Source organism: Canis lupus, chromosome 20 (genome assembly GCF_048164855.1).
Source record: "Canis lupus baileyi chromosome 20, mCanLup2.hap1, whole genome shotgun sequence".
Lineage (NCBI taxonomy): Eukaryota > Metazoa > Chordata > Mammalia > Carnivora > Canidae > Canis > Canis lupus.
In genome coordinates this window covers 17,169,985-17,189,009 of record NC_132857.1, presented here as the reverse complement: position 1 = coordinate 17,189,009, position 19,025 = coordinate 17,169,985, and the positions used below count along the sequence as shown (strand labels likewise).

At 33.0% G+C, this 19,025-nt stretch overlaps 1 protein-coding gene across 1 annotated transcript in view; it reads left to right on the top strand.

The window, feature by feature from the left end:
• Nucleotides 1-19,025, top strand: part of FAT4 (FAT atypical cadherin 4) — a 173,704-nt gene that overhangs the window by 29,398 nt on the left and 125,281 nt on the right. The gene's annotated exons all lie outside the window — the stretch shown is intronic.

Below are 19,025 nucleotides of genomic sequence, written 5' to 3'. Positions count from 1 at the left end.
TAATTTTAAGTAATGCTCTTAGTAGGTCATTAGACTTTGAGAGTTATTCACTTTGTTAGCCCAAACACTAAAACTCTGTGTCTTTTAACTCTGATTAGTGACACTTTAATAAAGTCATTTGAAGTTCAGTGGACTGAATTTTCCAACTTTTCTGATGTTTCTATGGTCACGGAAAAGCAACCTGTATTGAAGCTTGTGTACAATCTTTTAAATGCAAATCTTGGAAAACTGTGTGTAATTTTGTGTATCTGACTTCAGCACTGGCTGCAAAATGTTAGGGATTAGAATAAAAGCAGTAGCAGTGTTCCTTCTTTTTTGTTTTTTAAGTTAGGGTACAGTAAGTGGTGGGAAATAGAAAAGTTGTCACTTAGCTAAACTTGAGTCTTTCAGAAGAAAAAATTTGTGGTTAAAACTTTTATGGCTATACTTTTTTTTTTTTTGATAAGTCAATAGCACAAAACCTCATTTTCTTCCACATGATTAGGTAAGGGCAATGCAAAGCTATTGAATAAAAATTTTCTTAGAGATATATCCTTGAGTTATTTTTTTATTCAAAAAAGTAGAGGAAAAGTATGTCCAATTGACTATAATTAAATCATGCATGGTGAACTCACTTTGGAGGAATTAATGCATTTTGTATTGGATTGTGGAGTTGAGTGAACATTTACAACACGTGAGAATGGAAAGGATGAAAAATTATGGTTGTCTTTTAGTTCACAAGAAGCCAAGGAGGCAGGTCATTGACTTGATTTTCATGGGAAGACCGACTCTAGCCTGCTCGCATATTCAGGCACTGAACAACCTGGTATTGACAGGCGCAGTTTGGGAGGGGAACATGCAGTAGCATTGTGCCATGGTTTGTTGAGAAAAAACAAGGGAAGATTTAAAACAAAGCTGTGAATGGAAACAGTAGTCCTTGTGTCTTGAAGCTGACTGACTTTTCTCTGTAGTGCTTCGTGAAGGTCTATGCTGTGCTAAGAGAAATGTTTAAGTTATAATTCAGTGACTCTCAAGAGTGGAAGAACTTACATAGACTCTTGAAGGAAATAAGGTGGGAGCAATTAATTGCAAATGCCATAAGAAAGCATAAGCCTGAGATGTAGGCTCAGTGCTGCCCCCAAAAATATACAAACATACTTAGACTAAGAAGCTGATTTTTCCAAACCAAATGAATTAGTAGCCTTGCATATGTGTTTTTGAAATTTCTAAATCTTGGTATTAATAACTTTGGCTATTTATGTTGTATATTCAATTATATAGGAAATATAGCTCAGCATTTAATTAGTGCCTTAGTGAATTTTACAAGATATTTTTTCCTTAAGTCAAATTAATTAACTCATAGATATTTCCTATGAATTGATTTTATGGAAACTCAACAGAAATGTTACTCCGGGCAGAATCTAATACCAAGGATATCCATTTATTTGCTAGGGACTTAATAAATGCTTGTGTTTAACAAGTGACAACATAGCAAATTATGATAAGGTAATGTAGAAACTAGTGGCTAACAGTGAATATAGGGTCTTTTTGCATTTTTAATGAGTATTAAAGCATATTGTGCAATGTTGAAAATGAATATTTATTTGTAATGAAAGAGTCTTCTGAAAACTAATAAAAGAACAAAGACTTTCTTTGAATTGATATCTTGGGAGAATAACTGATAAAAAATGCTTCATTTTGGTTCCTATGGCTTTAATTAATAATTAACCAACATCAATCATACATATATATTGCCAATTATGTATGCAATACAGTTTATGTCATATGCATAATAAACATAATATATAACATATATTATCTCTCTATATATTTATCATATGACATATTTATACATAGAGATAAAGACACATATGTAGAGATAAAGACCATTAATTTATTAAGTAAAAATTATAAAATAAAAATAAAAGAAGAAAGATAAGCAAATATAGTACAGTAACACTTACAGATATTTTTAGAAGTAAAAGTAAATGTCAATTATACTTCCCGTGGACAAACAGTTTTCTATAACTACCTCTTTTACCAGTAACTCTTCAGTTTGTTGATTTTAAAGAGATGACTGCTAACATTCAACCAAAACATTAATTTTGGAAAAGAAAAGTTAATGTGTATGTTTGGATATATATTTGATATATAATTTGAACATTCTGTATAAAATCTACAACATTAATAGATCATAAATAACTACTAATAAATTACAATATGTAGGAATTCTCACTTTGTTATGTTGCCCTTGTCATTTGAATCCATGGTTCACTAGATTAAAATAATAATCAAATTTATTTTTAAAAATTAATATAACTTACTTAAAATGTTCAGGTCATTTTAATACATATATCCTAAAATTTTGAAAAGACCCATGACTTTATACTCATTGGACCTGAGGGATACATGGCAGAAAATGAATTGACTTTTGCATTTAGATATATAACCAATTCACTTAGCCATTTTAAATTGAGTATACCAGTTGCTAAGACTTAGTAATTTTATCATAATAATCATAGTGATGCATAATAACCTTTGCATCTACTACTTGGAAGTTTTAGAGTTGAGAAGAGTTAAATGCAACAATATTGAAAGAACTAGAAAGATAATACATTTTGGAGTCAGAGGGCTTAGGTTTCAAATTTCACATTACTTAGCCCCTGAACTAGCTCTTGAGAAAGTTATTAAAATGTTTTGACCCTTAGTTTTTTGATCCTAAAATAATTATGTTAATACCTACCTTATTTAGTTACTGTGCATCCTAAGTAGTTAATACAGCAGCACATCTAATATAGTAGTTTCTATATTGTAAGCAACATCTTAAGGAAATAATTGTTCATCACATAAATTGGAAGTATCCTTTGATATTATAAGATAGTCCGATAAAAAAAAAACAACAAAAATAAAACTTCAAAGGTCAGAGTACATGACAACAAAATATCAAAGTGCCCACACCTGTAATGGAATGGAACTCTATATCTGGGTATATACTTTGGAAAGGTGAGGGATCCTTTCTGTCATCAGTTGTCGTGCTTATCATTGTATCTCCTGCATTGAGTCAAATGTCTGACAGCTAAATTATCATCAGTAATCATTTATTGAGGAAGTGAATAAACACCATAGGGCTAGAGTGGGAGAAAATTAATTAACGTGGAAACTATATTCTAACCTAGATTGCGCATTAGAGGAGCTGTGTTTGTTTTTTGTTTTTTGTTTTTTTTTTTTAGTGAATATATAAAGTAACAATCCTGGAGATCATATATAAATAATCCAAGCAAATATTAAAGCTTGGGACCACATAGTGCTGGTTATGTATAATCTCAGCAAAAGTGATTTGATTTGATAATGCTGTATTTTATTTGTGATTGAAACAAGGCATTTTTTCCCATAAGATAGTATGCTAAGTCTATTATAAAATTGAAGATAGCTTATATTAAAATGATCACATCTGAGAGAAAAACTGCAGACATTTTATGGTGCTAAAGAATATGGAAGAATCTGGGAATTCTATGTAGATAATTCTTGGAAAATTACAGTTGTTTTCTAAAATTCCAACCAAATTCAGGACGAAGATTAAAAACTAAAAGAATTTATCATATAGGAAATAATCTACATGCTAGGAATATTGTGTATAGTTTTGGTTGCTACAATTGAGAATGATACTGAAAAGAGGACATAAATTATACAGAGAGATTTAGAAGAGTATAATGAAAATGGAAAAATTAGGGTTCCCAAGTCTAGGGAAGAAAATTAAAGAGATATTTTTGTTGAAATTTCAGTCTTTCAACAGAAATTTCAGTATTGCTGAAACTGACTTTTGTTCAGAATTTCCTAGTATATTATGGCTAACATTTGTAGCTTGAAGGAGATGTATTTAGAAGTATTATAATAGCCAGTATTCTATTATATAAAGATATATTTCAACAAAAATATCTCTTTAATTTTCTTCCCCAGACTTGGGAGCCCTAATTTTTCCATTTTCATTATACTCTTCTAAATCTCTCTGTATAATTTATGTCCTCTTTTCAGTATCATTCTCAAAAGAAGCAACCAAAACTATACACAATATTCCTAGCATGTAGATTATTTCCTAATGTAGCAACCAAAACTATACACAATATTCCCAGCATGTAGATTATTTCCTATATGATAAATTCTTTTAGTTTTTAATCTTCGTTCTGAATTTGGTTGGAATTTTAGAAAACAACTGTAATTTTCCAAGAATTATCTACATAGAATTCCCAGATCCTTCCATATTCTTTAGCAACATATTATATATACTATATTAACACATATATTATGGATTGAATTACACCAATATCACGAGAGCAAGTGGGTTGAAAGTTTAAAAGAGGTTTAAATTAGTTGGTGAATGCTTCTCACACCCTTGCACAAATGGCCCTGTGCTTCCATAGTCTGAGATGGAATATTGGATATAAAGCACTGAAGTCTTTGTATTCCAGGTTAAAGATCACACCTAGATAGACTTACAGGGACTTAAGCAGACAAATAACACATATAGGTTTATATATGTAATATATAGCATGGCATGATTTAATGTAATGCCTGTTTTTAAACTTTTAAATATACCAGTAATGCATTTGGGGAATATAATAATGAATTCATTTATAATATTGTCATTTTGCTTGACTTCTGTATGTCACAAACTCGTTTCAAATTATATAAAGATGCACAAAGCCTCATTTGAAATTAAAAAAAAAACAAATAATTATGATTAAATTTAATAAAGGTGTAGGACAGTCAAAATTGATGAAAATCAATACAATTCAGAGAACTTTCATAGGCCCCTAAACTCAATGAGGAATTTCAGACATGTCTATTGAATTTACACCTTTTGACTATATTAAATTTATTTTGTAACTATGGTCAGATTTTCATGTGTGAATCCATTACTTGCAATTAAATTTGGATTCAGTAAATTTCTATCCAGTAAAGCTCGGTTATTGGTACTTCATAAAAATGCACATTTCACATAGTGAGTGAATAATTTATATTATGATTTCTCTTGGGTAGGACAGCTTTTTGAAGGAACACAAAGGAACAGTAAATTTTGATTCCAGCAATTCATGCACTTTAGAGCCGGTTCAAGTAACTTTGTTGTGTTTATCTTTGGTCACAGTCAGTATTTTCTTTCTTCCCAACAAGAAGAGAGATTTGAAACTTTTTCTCTACTTGGGCCATGTAAATTCAAAGAAGTTGAGAAAACCATAGATTTGGGGACTTGCCCTTTATTTGCTGTAATTTTATCATTATTTTTTCCAAGTACAAAAGTCAAACCTCATCGTGCTTTATTTAGATGATCTTCCAGAGTCCTGTTCCTTAATGCTGATTATTTTTTTAATCAGTTTCAATGACTTAGTTTCTTGTATGCAACAGAAAGAATCCAGTTTGGTCTTTGTAAGGAGTGAAAGACTAGGAAGGAAGTATGTGTTGTATAGCCAGTGTTTCGAGTAAGTAGTTTTTGCCTTTGTTTACTGTGTTTCTCATTCAGCCCAAATGCCCCTATCTATAACAGCTCTGGAGAAGCACCTTTGTCCCCAGGGCTGGCCTCCAGGAAGGCTTGGATCCTTGCAAGTTTGGAGAAATGGGTACTGGCTGTCATCCATAGGAAAACAGAACAAGTTTATAGAGCTCCTGCTGATTTCCTTGAAAGTTCTCGCCCATCCTGCACTGCAGTAAGCCATTTAATGTTACTAGGGACAGACACTAGGCAGAAAAATTTCTGAGGTATCTATTCATCTTTTCCAGTCGAGCAGTCCATTACATTTGAAGAAGAATGCCTAATGCTTTAAGAATATGATGCCTATGGTTCATCATATTCCTGGTTCTGGCAATTTGTCACGAAAAGACAATTAAATTATTATTTTGACTATCAGATTCGAGGCACAGGGATGGTGACTAAGTAGGTTTCTCAGTAGAAGATTACTGACTTCAGGCCTGGCGTCACTCAGCAGCCAACCAGAGCCAGCACTTAGTGGACTTGAATATGGTCATACGATGTTGCTTGACTGGTCAGATTGGAGTAAGGCTTGGTTTATTTTATTTTATTATTTTTAGTTCCATTTTACTTCATCTTTATTTAACGAGCTTACATTCTAAGGCAATGAATCATATGAATTTCTAATTTTAGGATTAAAATATTTGTGAACGTAAGTTTGGTGTTACCAATGTGGAATTAAAATGTAACGACGAAACACCAGAACCATTGCTTAGACAGTGACTACTTTAAAGTATTTCACAAATTTCATTTTCATGTTGATTTTGGTCAATGCACTTTTTTTTATATTTAGTTTTACAATTTCAGTTACAGCAGTATTAGTCATAAATAAATGAACAAAAGAGAATTTCACATTTTTGAGAACCTGTGAATAGCATGATACATTTTCTTTTGTTTTTCTTTTGCTTATACCTCAGCTTTTTGGCTATTTCAGTGATAAATTTATTGTTCTGATATATAAAACTGCACTACATACAAGGTTAGGAAGTAAATGAATAATGAGTTAAAGAGCAGCATTTTGTTACCATTTTTCAAAATTTGTTGGTGAACATTCAAAATATTTAGGCAAATAGAACAATTAAGAAAAAAAGGAAATATTTGTAGAATCTCCTTCTGATCATGACCTGTGACTAAGGTTTTGATTTACAGATCTTACCATGAGATATTCTTCTTTCTAAAAAAGATGAATTCTTCAGAATTCCCCCACTTCCCACAGAATTCTTGACCCTTCCTAACTCAGGATAAACTCGTTTTTGAGAAATACCCCGCTGGAGGCACAGGACTTGGTGCAGCAATTTAAATCACTTCAGAAAGATAGATACTCCCTACTGAAGAATTTTATACTGGAATTTCAATAGACAGTAGATACATTAAGCTTTTAGCTTTATTATAATGTAACTAATTTTTCTCTAACACATTTTATAAAGGAATTTGGTTGTTGCAAAACAATGTTATTTTAATTTTTCTGATTTATATAACATATAAAATAGGTATTATGAAGATTCATACATTGGAGAGCTGTGCTTAAACATAGTATAATTCTAGTAATTATATGCAGGGCAGTTAAAATATTCTGGAAGCTTTTTGATCACTTAATGCAGTGATTTTATTTTTTATTTTATTTTTTATTTTTTTAATTTTTATTTATTTATGATAGTCACACACACACAGAGAGAGAGAGAGAGAGAGAGAGAGAGGCAGAGACACAGGCAGAGGGAGAAGCAGGCTCCATGCACTGGGAGCCCGATGTGGGACTCGATCCCGGGTCTCCAGGATCGCACCCTGGGCCAAAGGCAGGCGCCAAACCACTGCGCCACCCAGGGATCCCCAATGCAGTGATTTTAAAACTAGAATTGAAGCGGCTTAAGGGCCAGGAGAGACTTTTACCAGTATTTCAAGCAAAGCAGTTCTAAGTTTAGCTATTTTAAATGTTTCCTCCACCTAATATTTACTTTTAATACAACAATTAATTTTTCAAGACTAAAAAAGATATTTAAATAGAATAGGTAATTACTAAGGGTGTTATTTGAAAATTTCCCGGCATGCAAGTTGCCAACAGATTTGGGAAAATGCATCTCATGCTTGACTGGTCCTCTTAAATAAAGAGTTGCTTTTCAATTGTTACTTTTTAAGCCAATTTGTCAGTATTTCCAACTAGACTGTACATATTAAAGTAAAGATATTTTTTAAGTGGGACTTAGGGTCTCGGATATCAAAGAGTGGTTCTTCAGATCGCTTCCCCATGTGGGTAACTGATGATAGGGACTCTTTCCTCTTTGAGTGCTGCCAAGTCTTTGCAATTTCAAAACATGTAAGTCCTTCAATGAAATGAAATGAGGGCTTTCTTACGCTTCTCTAACACATGGCAATCTTGGCATTAGAAGGGAAAAAAGCTAGCACCAACTGAATAGGCCACAGGGCTATACTAAATTCTATTGGATGCAGTGGTGGTATTAGAAAAAATGATGCATTTCCATATTGCTCTGTCCCCAGCAGAGTACTTTGCACATAACAGGCCCTCGATGAATGTGTTTCTAATTCATAATTATCCTTCTTCTGTATGGTAATGTTAAAATATGATTCCATTTTAACTTGGATATATTTCCAAATCCTTCTGAAATTCTAGAAAGATACAAAAGGTGCATTTTTAACAACTAGTGAAGATTTTAAATGACTCAAACCAGATCTTATTTTTCAAGAAATGTTCAGCTCCATAGGAAGTTTGGCATTCAGTTAGAATGACTTCTTTATTCAAGCAGTTTTACAATAATTTGAAAATGAAAACCAGCCAGCATTTAGTGATGATAGTCTACACAAGTTTCACCAAAACATTACTTCATCACAAACAAAGAAACTATTCATTGTCTGTTAGGCATCATCTCAACATCTGTCCACTATTGACTTGTTGATTTTTATATTGTTTAAGAATGTGATGTAAATTAAAATTTTCATTGTTTTCTTTTCTTTCTTTCTTTCTTTCTTTCTTTCTTTCTTTCTTTCTTTCTCTCTCTCTCTCTCTCTCTTTCTTTCTTTCTTTCTTTCTTTCTTTCTTCTTTTTTTTTTTACTTTAAAATTGTACTTTGCCTCCTTGGAATTGGCCCAAAAGGGAGATAATTATGTTTTAAAGTAAACACTTTTAATAATATATTTACTATTCTTTATCAATCTATTCGTTGGTCTAAGATTGATTATCTTTAAAAACATAAATTAGTATTTGTCTTTAGAATAAACTAGTGTTGTAACAAGGCTTATGGTCACATAGATATGGAAGGATCATGGGTCATATCATGTATATCTCTAAGCAAAATGTTTTAGCCATGAAACTGTGCCATAATACAGTTATGCTGTTTTCATAATATGACTTACATACAGATAACTTTACTTTTAAATGAACATTTGGTACATTTTACTCTTTAAAGTAAAATATTGAATGGATGAAATATTCCTGATGAACTCTGAGTAGAATATAACTTTGGTTGAATGATGTATGTAGTATTTAAGAATTTGCAAAGTCAGCGTTATAGAATTGACCCAAAGGTCTCAGAAATGTTATATAATCAACCATCCTTTCTGCAGACTAGGTTTTAATCATCAGAGTAAGATAGATATCTATGCTGTTATCAAACAAATATTTCCAAAGTGAGTGTAATTCATAAGGTAAAAAGTAAATACTGGAAATATGCTACATTAAAAATAGTTTATGTCTATGTTTCAAAACAAAGATCAGAAATTATATTGCACTCTATAATATTTTAGAAAAATTCTAAAAACCACTGGTTTGAAAGGTGGTTTTGAAAATTTGAATGGTTTTGAAAGATTGTTGCCCCATTTTTTCATAGATTACCCATGGAAAAATAAATTAACAATTTCTCAAATCAATTGTTGCTAAAATTAATGGTTTTTTTTTATTTATGAGATTTTTTAAATTTAATAAATATGTCTATTTGTAACCCTCAACATATATTTCATTTGCCTGGATACAGTTTTTGATCCAAATGTGGAAAGCAGTAATTAAGATACTTTGTGTTATGTGTAGATGGAGTCAACTTTCAACATTCTACACAAAGACTCTTTGTTATGGTTGTCTATAAGTGAATTTTTGATTATGCCTTTGCTGGTGGAATGGATGAACAAATTCTCTCTCCTCTTTTTATACATGGTATAGTAATAGTGTATGTTAAGTAAGAAAAGAGAGTCTCAGGCCAATTTAAACAGTGATGGTGTTCACTGTTCTTAGTCCCAAAAAGCCAGTTCAGGAAGAGAAATTAAACCACAGTTGAGAGGGTCATAGGCTGTAGTTGGGAAATGAATATCAAGTCTCAATTTCAACAGAAAAATAAAAATCAAAGAATGAAGGAAAGATTGGTAAATGGGAGAATAGTAACTAGCCATGAAGAGTTTAACTAAAGGAACTGATTAGAACAATTGAATTGGGTCAGAGGGAAAATATATCTAAAGTTTAGTTTTTTAACTCGATCAGAGTCTTGGATCAAACATGGTATCCTGAAAGGAACTGTTCAAAGCAGAATTAGAATTGTTTCTGAGACTTCCTGAATTTTTTGGATTCAAAAAATTGGAGAAATCATAATAGCTTAACTTCAACTGTACATTTATATCATTGCAGCCTTTCCCATGACCTACATGCTTTTTATTCAGCTATACATATAAAGAAGTATAAAGTATAGTCCCTATTTATTAATAATTTTGATACTTCACTTTTCTCCAAAATTTCTTGCAATCATCAATTATTTATATTTTTAGCTCATTTAGTTTTAGAGGACTTTCATATGCTATATTGGTACTGATTAGAGTGTTAAAGACCTTTTAAAAAACTTTTTCTAAGCAAATGATTGATAAATATATTAACTTTCTTTATTCCTCAAACAAAATTACTTCTCTACAGTAAAATTAAATAGCTTCTAAGATATCTGTTACAAATAGCTAGCTATAGCAGAATATATAAAGGGAACTTTTAGTAAATCAATAGCCTCTCTATATGTTAATAAAACAAAATATAACAAAAATAAATGCCTTTCTCCATCTCATTACATAATCCATTCCAGATCTGATTATAAAGGCATTTAGGTAAATAGAAAGGAAAAAAATGACCTTAATGTTGTAATGATATGATGGAAAAAATATAGAGATGCAGTTTGAATCTCAGCTCTTTTTACGCTTTATGCTTTTAGTCAAGTTACTTAACTTTTGTGAAGTTCATTTTTTTTTATTCTGTGAAATAGGAAAAACATCTACATTTAGAGTTTGTAAATATTAAAGACTGTAACTTATATATTGCACATGTAACAATACCTTTTATATTGTTACAGATAAAATATTTTACATCTTTATCTCATTTGTTTCTGGTGATATGAGACGATGTTTCTATCTTTTTGTTTTATTCTCCATTAATCCATGGATTCAGGTGAATTGGGATGGGTGGTATTTGTGGGAGAGAGAAAAATATGTGATAATAATGGTAGTGATGATGAAAGTGACTTCCAGGATCCTTTCCTTTCCTCCCTGCCCCTTCTGCTCTTCTCTTCTCTTTTCTTCTCTTTTCATTTTTAACAGGTCATCTTGCTACAGTGCCATTGCCAAGGTGCCCAACACTGATGCATGGAAGCACAAATAGTCCTTCCTCTCCCTCCCCCTAATATATTTGTGTTAGAAGATTTTCTCTATCACAGCTGCATCCCTTGATTGACATAATAATATCCTGTGAGTAGCAGCCCTGCTGTTTGGATCATGTTTTGTTTTCTGTCAGCAGTGTATCACAAGTATTTTCCTCAGTGGGCTAAACAGACCCTGAGTGGGAGGCCGATAAAAGCAGTCTCATCTTCATGCATCACTTTGAATGATTTCAAAGAGAAAAGAAGCAGCTGTGACAGTGTTCACACGAGCCACTCAGGGTGGTCTTATCTTTGTAGTCTAACAATAATAGTACACCCTGGCTTGCATTCCTCAGCTTGAGTGGAGCAAAGTCGCCTACGAGTCATACATTTTTATTCCTTGACATGTCTTAAAATTGGATCTGTGATAAAGGGAATGACATCTTTACCTCCCTGGGTAATTTGTCTTCAAAGTAAATGTGGAGAAGTGCTGTTTATAGATTTATTGCATGTCTGAATCAATATTTATTTTATACAGATACTTGAACTAATATGTAACAGATTGCTGTTTATATGTGCAATCTGGAAGGTTTTTTTTTTATTTGATTGAGGGAATATGAAAAGAAGTCTTCTATATGTGCAGGAGATTATTATAGTAATAATGTTCTACCCTAAAATTGTAGGTCTAACTTTTTGCCATTTTATGAGTCATGAGCCATGTTTACATATTTAGAAATGTCCTATGAAAGAATTATTTTCAAAAGTGACTATATAACACAAATGAAAAGACCAGATAATATAAGTAAGATATAGTTTAATTAGGGAATGTTTTATACAATGCACATACAAATGAAAGCCATTCATCAAGAGATAGATGATGGGGCATTGAATTAAACCTCCAATAGCTCTATGTTGAACATTTGTGAACCTAAAACTATGGAAACTAAATTCCCTGAGGGTGTCACTATGTCTTTAAACTTCTTCTGTATTTTAATCTCACCCTCCCAACATCTCTCATTGCCTGCTATCATACAAAGTACATGGCAGTAAATTTTATTTTATTCATTCATCATTTAACACTTCTCAGATGTCACAAGTGATCACAGACTAAAATGTTTAATTTGTTTCTAGTGGATAAATGTCTAGATAAAGTCTTCATTCTAGTTTTTATGATGAATTTAGGCTGGTATACAATCTCTTGGTCTATAATAAATTGTTACTTGCTCAAATTAATACAGATTCTTATAGAGCAAAAAAGACCTATAAAACAAGATCAAGGATATATTTATATTTTAATCCAGGCAATTTCAGACACTTAAGTAATAGTAACAAAAGAAATGAATCAAATACAATTTTAATAGAAATAATATGAGTAAATATGCCCATGAGTATTAACTACACAAAATATATTTAGTATCCCAGCTATATACACTAATATTAACTTTTCACACAAAGACACAGGAAATTTCATTCTTACTGCTCAGTCTTGTGGTTTTTACTCCTTTCACCAAAGAGAAACGGAATATTTTCTTTCCTCATTGGGGCTCATATTTAAAGTGTAACAACTAAAGCATAAATTGTTGAACACTGTTGGCATGTGCTCTATGGGTATATTTGAATCAAGGGCTTTTATAAAGGGCTTAGACCTTCCTCCTAGGGGGCTGTCATTTGCCATAGACACTCTTTTTCATTGTGGAGGAATAGCCTCTGAGAGCCTCTCAACATTGTTTGTCAAATCCTATAGATTAATGAACTGGGCCATATATCCCTTCCCCTTCACTTATGAAAGGAATAGCTAACTAATTCGTAGAACTGGAAGATTATATCCTTTTGCCCTTTGGTATTAGTTTCTTTTGTAGTTATTTAATCTTTAAATACATGAATCCAACTGGAGTTCTTTCCAATAAGCCAGCAAGGGAGGGGGAAACACTATTATTATGAGTGTGTAGTTAGAGAAAATATAAATGGAATTTCAGTTGACTAATACCAGCCTCTTTTTTTTTCTCAAAATAATTATGTTTAATTTTAAGTCTCTATTTTTGAAATGATTGGGACTTATGAACAAATTTCCTGTTACGTTGTGAGGTTAAATGATTTTCTACTACTATTTATGTCTACATTTTCTGTCTTTTGCAAGAATTTAGTGTGTGGTAATGGATTTAGAAGCCAAAAATTATGTCTGTCAGAAGAAAGAATGCAACTGGAAGAGGAAACTATAGCCATTAGCATTGTACTTTCTTTAGAACCCACATTCTAGGTACTATAAATCACAAACTTGTTTGCCAGATGAAGCATGACCGAGTATTTCACCATGGTTTATTTAGAAAGTAGTTAGTTGTGCATAAGTCATAATCACCATTGTTGATTTGCCTGTATTAAATTTATGGTCAGGCTTAGTAGCTAAATGTTTACCAAATAATAGAAGCAGCACTACAAGCATCTATGTAACATTTACCAGGTTTTATTCTAGCATGTTGATGCACAGTTGCATATTTAGTGTCCCCCAAAGTCCTCTGATGCTACACTCTCCATTTTCTCAATGAGAAAAATGTCATTTACATGTAGAGATAATTCACTCAAAGTTAGTAAGGCCAAATGGAAAAAAAAAATCTTCCTACTGTAGTGAATTAGGTTATTTGTTAAATATCCTTGATTTGAGGAATATTATGTTTTCTTAATAAGTGAGTTAACTGTATTAGAATGCTGAACTGGCAATACATGCTGAACAAGACAATATCCCTCAAATATGTTGTGCTCATATATCTATGCTAAATGGGATATTTTTAGACAATACATTGCTTTTATATTCAAATGCAAATAATTTATTTCAGGGTGGCTTGCAAACTCAATAATTTGACTAATGATTAGTTGTGTAAGATTTATCAGTCTTGAAAATATAATTATTTATAAGATCAGTATTTTTAATTCTTTTATTGTCTAATTTTCCTTTTAAACCCAAAACATGTATCTTCTTGTTGTTATGAGTATAGTAACCCAAAAGAAAATAGAAGCTTCAAAGAGAAAATTGAAATGGTGAAGAGTAACAATTGGAGGAAAATCTTACTTGCCTGTAAGTTAATATTGAACCAATACTGCAATACTGGCATTTAGGGTATGAATGTCCTTATGTTTTGCCTGTTTTGTGTGTGTGTTGCTTTTATTTTTTAATTTATTAATTATTTTTGCTTGATTCTCATTCTTTTATTTATAGAAGACCCTAGCTTGGATCTCTGGGTAGAAATAATTTCAAAGTTTACACTGCTTAACTTTACTCTAAAAACACTACTTACTTACTCTCCACTGGTGACAACTCACCCCCATTCCCTAGATGGGACATGGTAACCTAAGTTCAAGTGTCCTAAACTCCTCTCTTTTCTCACTTTGGTCGTTGCCTTTCCCTCAGTTTCACCACTCCAACTTGGCTCATCTTTTTCTCTTCTCTGTTAACCCTCTGACATTCTGAAGCACTCATGTTCCTCCCCTGTGCTCCTTCCTCACACATTAGCAGCACTCCTGTCACCCTGAGAATTATTCCCTCCTTCCTCTTTCCAAAACTGGTAAGAGTCTGGAGTCACAATGTCTGGATTCACATCCTGCATTCACAATTCACTAGCTTTGTGACCTTAGAGAGTCAGTTTAACTTCATGAAGCTTCCATTTCTTTGTCATGGATAAAAACATTTTCCCCTTACGCTTGTAGTGAGGATATAATTATGTAATAAATATGAAGTTCTTAACAGAGAGCTTGGTGCTAGATTGCATATTAGCTATTGTTGTTCCCACAGTATAACCCCACAGTTAGATCATTATTTCTTCCATAATTAACTAATTAAGGAACTACTTAATCAAGCCTGTTATGTCCAAGGACCCAAGTAAGCAAGTATTGTCCTCAAGGAGTTCACAGTCTGATAGGGAGGCTTGACCAGATAAAGGATAATTGTAATGTGCCTAATATGATTTGCATTGAGCTGCATATACATGCACTTAAGTGTAGCTGTTCACCTGAATATTCTTATAAAACTATGCATACCTTTGGGGAGGAGGATGGATTACAGACATAATACAGGAGGTATAACCATCTTTACTTCATTAAAATTTTAATTTACCAAAGTAAAAATTATAAACATGTAAAATATGGTTTTGCTTAATTCTGGGATAAATATTTATGGGTATGAATACACTAATGTGTATTGTCTCAAGTACTTTTCATTAAATTCAGTGTCAAATTGCTAGTTACTTTATGGATAAATATTGCTTTTTTTTCCCTATGGGGCAAAGTTCAGTTTAATTAGCTGCAATGAATATGTATTAGATCTTAATTCTCTCAGAGAGGAACTGTGATATGTGTTGGAGGGAATTCAAATATAATAAAAGTGTGTCTGTTCTTTGGGATTTTGGTCAATTATTAGCTAAGCATTTAAAGCAGTTACACATACGAAGCAGTTCAGTATATCATCTACAAGGGAAAAAATATAACAAGGAGCAGTGGGAATAACGGGAATGCAATCCATCTGATTGAAGCAATCTGGAAGGAATCGTGAGGGAGATGGCATTTGACAGAATAAACAAAAGATGATGCATTTTTGATAATGATAGAGTAGGGACCCACATGCCCATGAGAGGTTTGAGAAATACAGTCATTTTGTTTGTTTTAAATCCAGGACGGTGTGTAGTCAGTAATGCTGAGAAGTGAGCTAACAAATGTTTGTTTAAAACTTGCTGCCTTGGAGGACACCTGGGTAGCTCAGTGGTTGAGCGTCTGCCTTTTGCTCAGGTTGTGGTCCGGAGGTCCTGGGATGAAGACCCACACCAGGCTCCCTGTGGGGAGCCTGCTTCTCCCTCTGCCTCTCTTTGTGTGTCTCTTGTGAATAAAATATATAAAATCTTTAAAAAATAAAATAAAACTTGCTACGGGGACTGCGTTAGATGATAAGCAGAGATACAAATTTGCCCTAATAGGGAGCTAAACAATTTATTTTAAAGTTCTATTTGCAAACTTTGGGATATTATAAGCCAAAAAAGCCACATAGGGAAGGGGTTAGTCGCTCAGTTGCTAGAACAGGACCTGAAAAGGATAGTACGTCTGACGTGAGTTTTCCAATATTGAAGAGGAAACTAGAGTAGGGGAGATGTTATAGGAAGCAAGAAAAGTGATCATCTTTGCCCCTGTAATCATTGCTGATGCTCCCTCCTATGTCCTACATCAGTCATGAGCTCCATTTATCCTCCTGTACAAGTCCCAGATTCATGGTTATGGGCTTCAGTTGCCCATGAAACACTGTGGGAAGTAAGGGCTATTGGTTTAAAAGCAGACTTCAGCTGCCTGGGGGGGAAATGTTGCCCTGCTTAATTGGAGTTTTGTATTCTTTTTTTTTTTTTTGAAAGATTTTATGTATTTTTTATTTATTTTATATATAGAGAAAGAGTGTGTTGGGGGGAGGAGCAGAGGTAGAGGGACAAGCAGACTCCATGCTGTGTACACATCCTGACACCGGGTTCCATTCCAGGACCCTGAGATCATGACCTGAGCTGAAATCCAGAGTCGGTCGACTAACCCACTGAGCCACCCAGGTGCCCCTGGAGTTTTATATTCTATTTTATTCCCAACTAACAGTGGGTGAACTTTGGATAAAACCTTCCCACTGAAAGACCTTTGTAGTTTTCCGATATCCAGTTGCTATTAATTCCTCTGTCTCAGTGGATGCTCTTGGTTATTGTACCACTCTGGATTCATGACCTACAGATAATACCATATAATTTTATTTCCACTTTTATCCCATGACATTATCCCCTCTATTACCAGGGGATATTGATTAATAATAGTACATATGTTTGTGCATGTGTCTATATGTACACACATAAACACAATTTTTCCTTTCTCAACTTGTTGGGGAAATGTAGACTGTATATTTCCATTCAAGAAACCATGAATCTACAACCACCTTGAGGGCAAGCATTATGTTCTTTTCAGCATTGTATTCCAAGAATTTAGACAGGCATCTAGTATACATTGAAAAATATTTGTTGAAAGAATAAGTAGAGATACCATTATGACAGGAATAAGGGCTATATTGTGAAGTTTTGTAGTATTGTTTTTAGAGGTGGTGTGATTTCTCTTTTTTGAAAAGAAGGATAAAATTTCTCAAAATTTGGAAATGAAGACTCTGTTAAAGGAAAGAAGGAAATCTTTAGTTTAGGAGCTTTTATGGAGATAAATAGATTTACTGTTTGACTTTTATTACATGGTTGAATACAATATGAATTTCTTAGCAAAATATTCAGAATTACTAGTAATAGGAGATAATTGATAATTTATCAAACTGTATATTCTTTGAGCAGAGAACTTTGTCCAGTGAAAGAAGAATATATACAGGAAAACTTCTATTAAATATATAATATTCAGAGGCTATGTGACAGGCCCTAGCTATTATTATCAAGGCAGAAGGGAAGATAATTTTTTCCTAGCTTGGTATCAAATGGAAGATTTACATAAATTTTTGTGAACCTTTTAGAGCTCATTAGAAAAAAATTCTCCAGTTAAGCAAAAAAGAAATTTCCCCTTTAGTTAAAAATACATAAAACAATTATAAAATAGAATTTCTCAAAAGTTGAAGTGCTATATAATACAAACTATGTGTGTGTGTGTGTGTGTGTGTGTATATATATATATATATATGCCTTTAGATAAATCAGAATAAATGCATACCTTCCAAGAAATGGAGGTCACATGTATTAGTCATGTTTTCAGCTTCAGTAAAGCAATATATTCATGAAATATGGTATATATATATATATATATATATATATATATATATATATGATTTCCTAGCTCAAGAAAAGAAAATGGAAGTACTTCTGTAATATCCATATTCAACTACAATTTCTTCTTTTTTCCTTGTCTTAGAGTAATGTGCCAGGAGTGGGATCCTAAAATTATACTTCAGTTTCAGGGTCATCATATTACTTTATGTAGTTAAGGTGAAACTTGCTTCTTCTTTGGTTACTTCTATGAACGTATTTTTTATATTTTCTTTCTCCTCCCTCTCTTTTCTTTCTTAACCTTCTTTGGTTACTTCTATGAACATATTTTTTATATTTTATTTCTCCTTCTCCCTCTCTTCTCTTCTTTCTCAACCTTCTGCTTGCTACAGATTAAATGGGGGTTTTCTCAAAGACCTTTCCTTGGACTTCCTGTCTTCTTTTTCTCTAGTATCTCCTTAGCAACTCCATTGTGTCAACTGTCACATTTATGGTGACCACTTTTTTTTTTAATTTTATTTATTTATGATAGGCACACACAGAGAGTGAGAGAGGCAGAGACATAGGCAGAGGGAGAAGCAGGCTCCATGCACCGGGAGCCCGACGTGGGATTCGATCCCGGGTCTCCAGGATCGCGCCCTGGGCCAAAGGCAGGCGCTAAACCACTGCGCCACCCAGGGATCCCTATGGTGACCACTTTTTTACCTCTTTCTCTTTACTTCAAGAGCGTCATATTCTATTTTCTGGAAATTTCTACCTGGAAATTTAGCCCCCAACCCTTATCAAGTTTACCCTGACCACTGAGAAAAACAAATATTAAAAAGATATTTCAGTAAGTTACAATGAGTATATGATAGGAAAAATGGCACTTAAAAAATTTTTATCTTGTTTTATTTAAATTCAATAAATTAGTATACAGTGTATTATTAGTTTCAGAGGTAAAGTTTAGTGATTCATCACTGTATATAACACCCAGTGCTCAATACATCATGTGCCCTCCTTAATGCCTATCACCCAGTTACCCCATACCTCAGCCCCTACCCCCCCCCCTTCAGCAACCCTCTGCTTGTCTCTGAGAGTTAAGAATCATTTATGGCTTGTCTTCTTCTCTGATTTAAGTAAAAAACCTGAGCAGTTTAAGAATGTATTGGAAGGGAC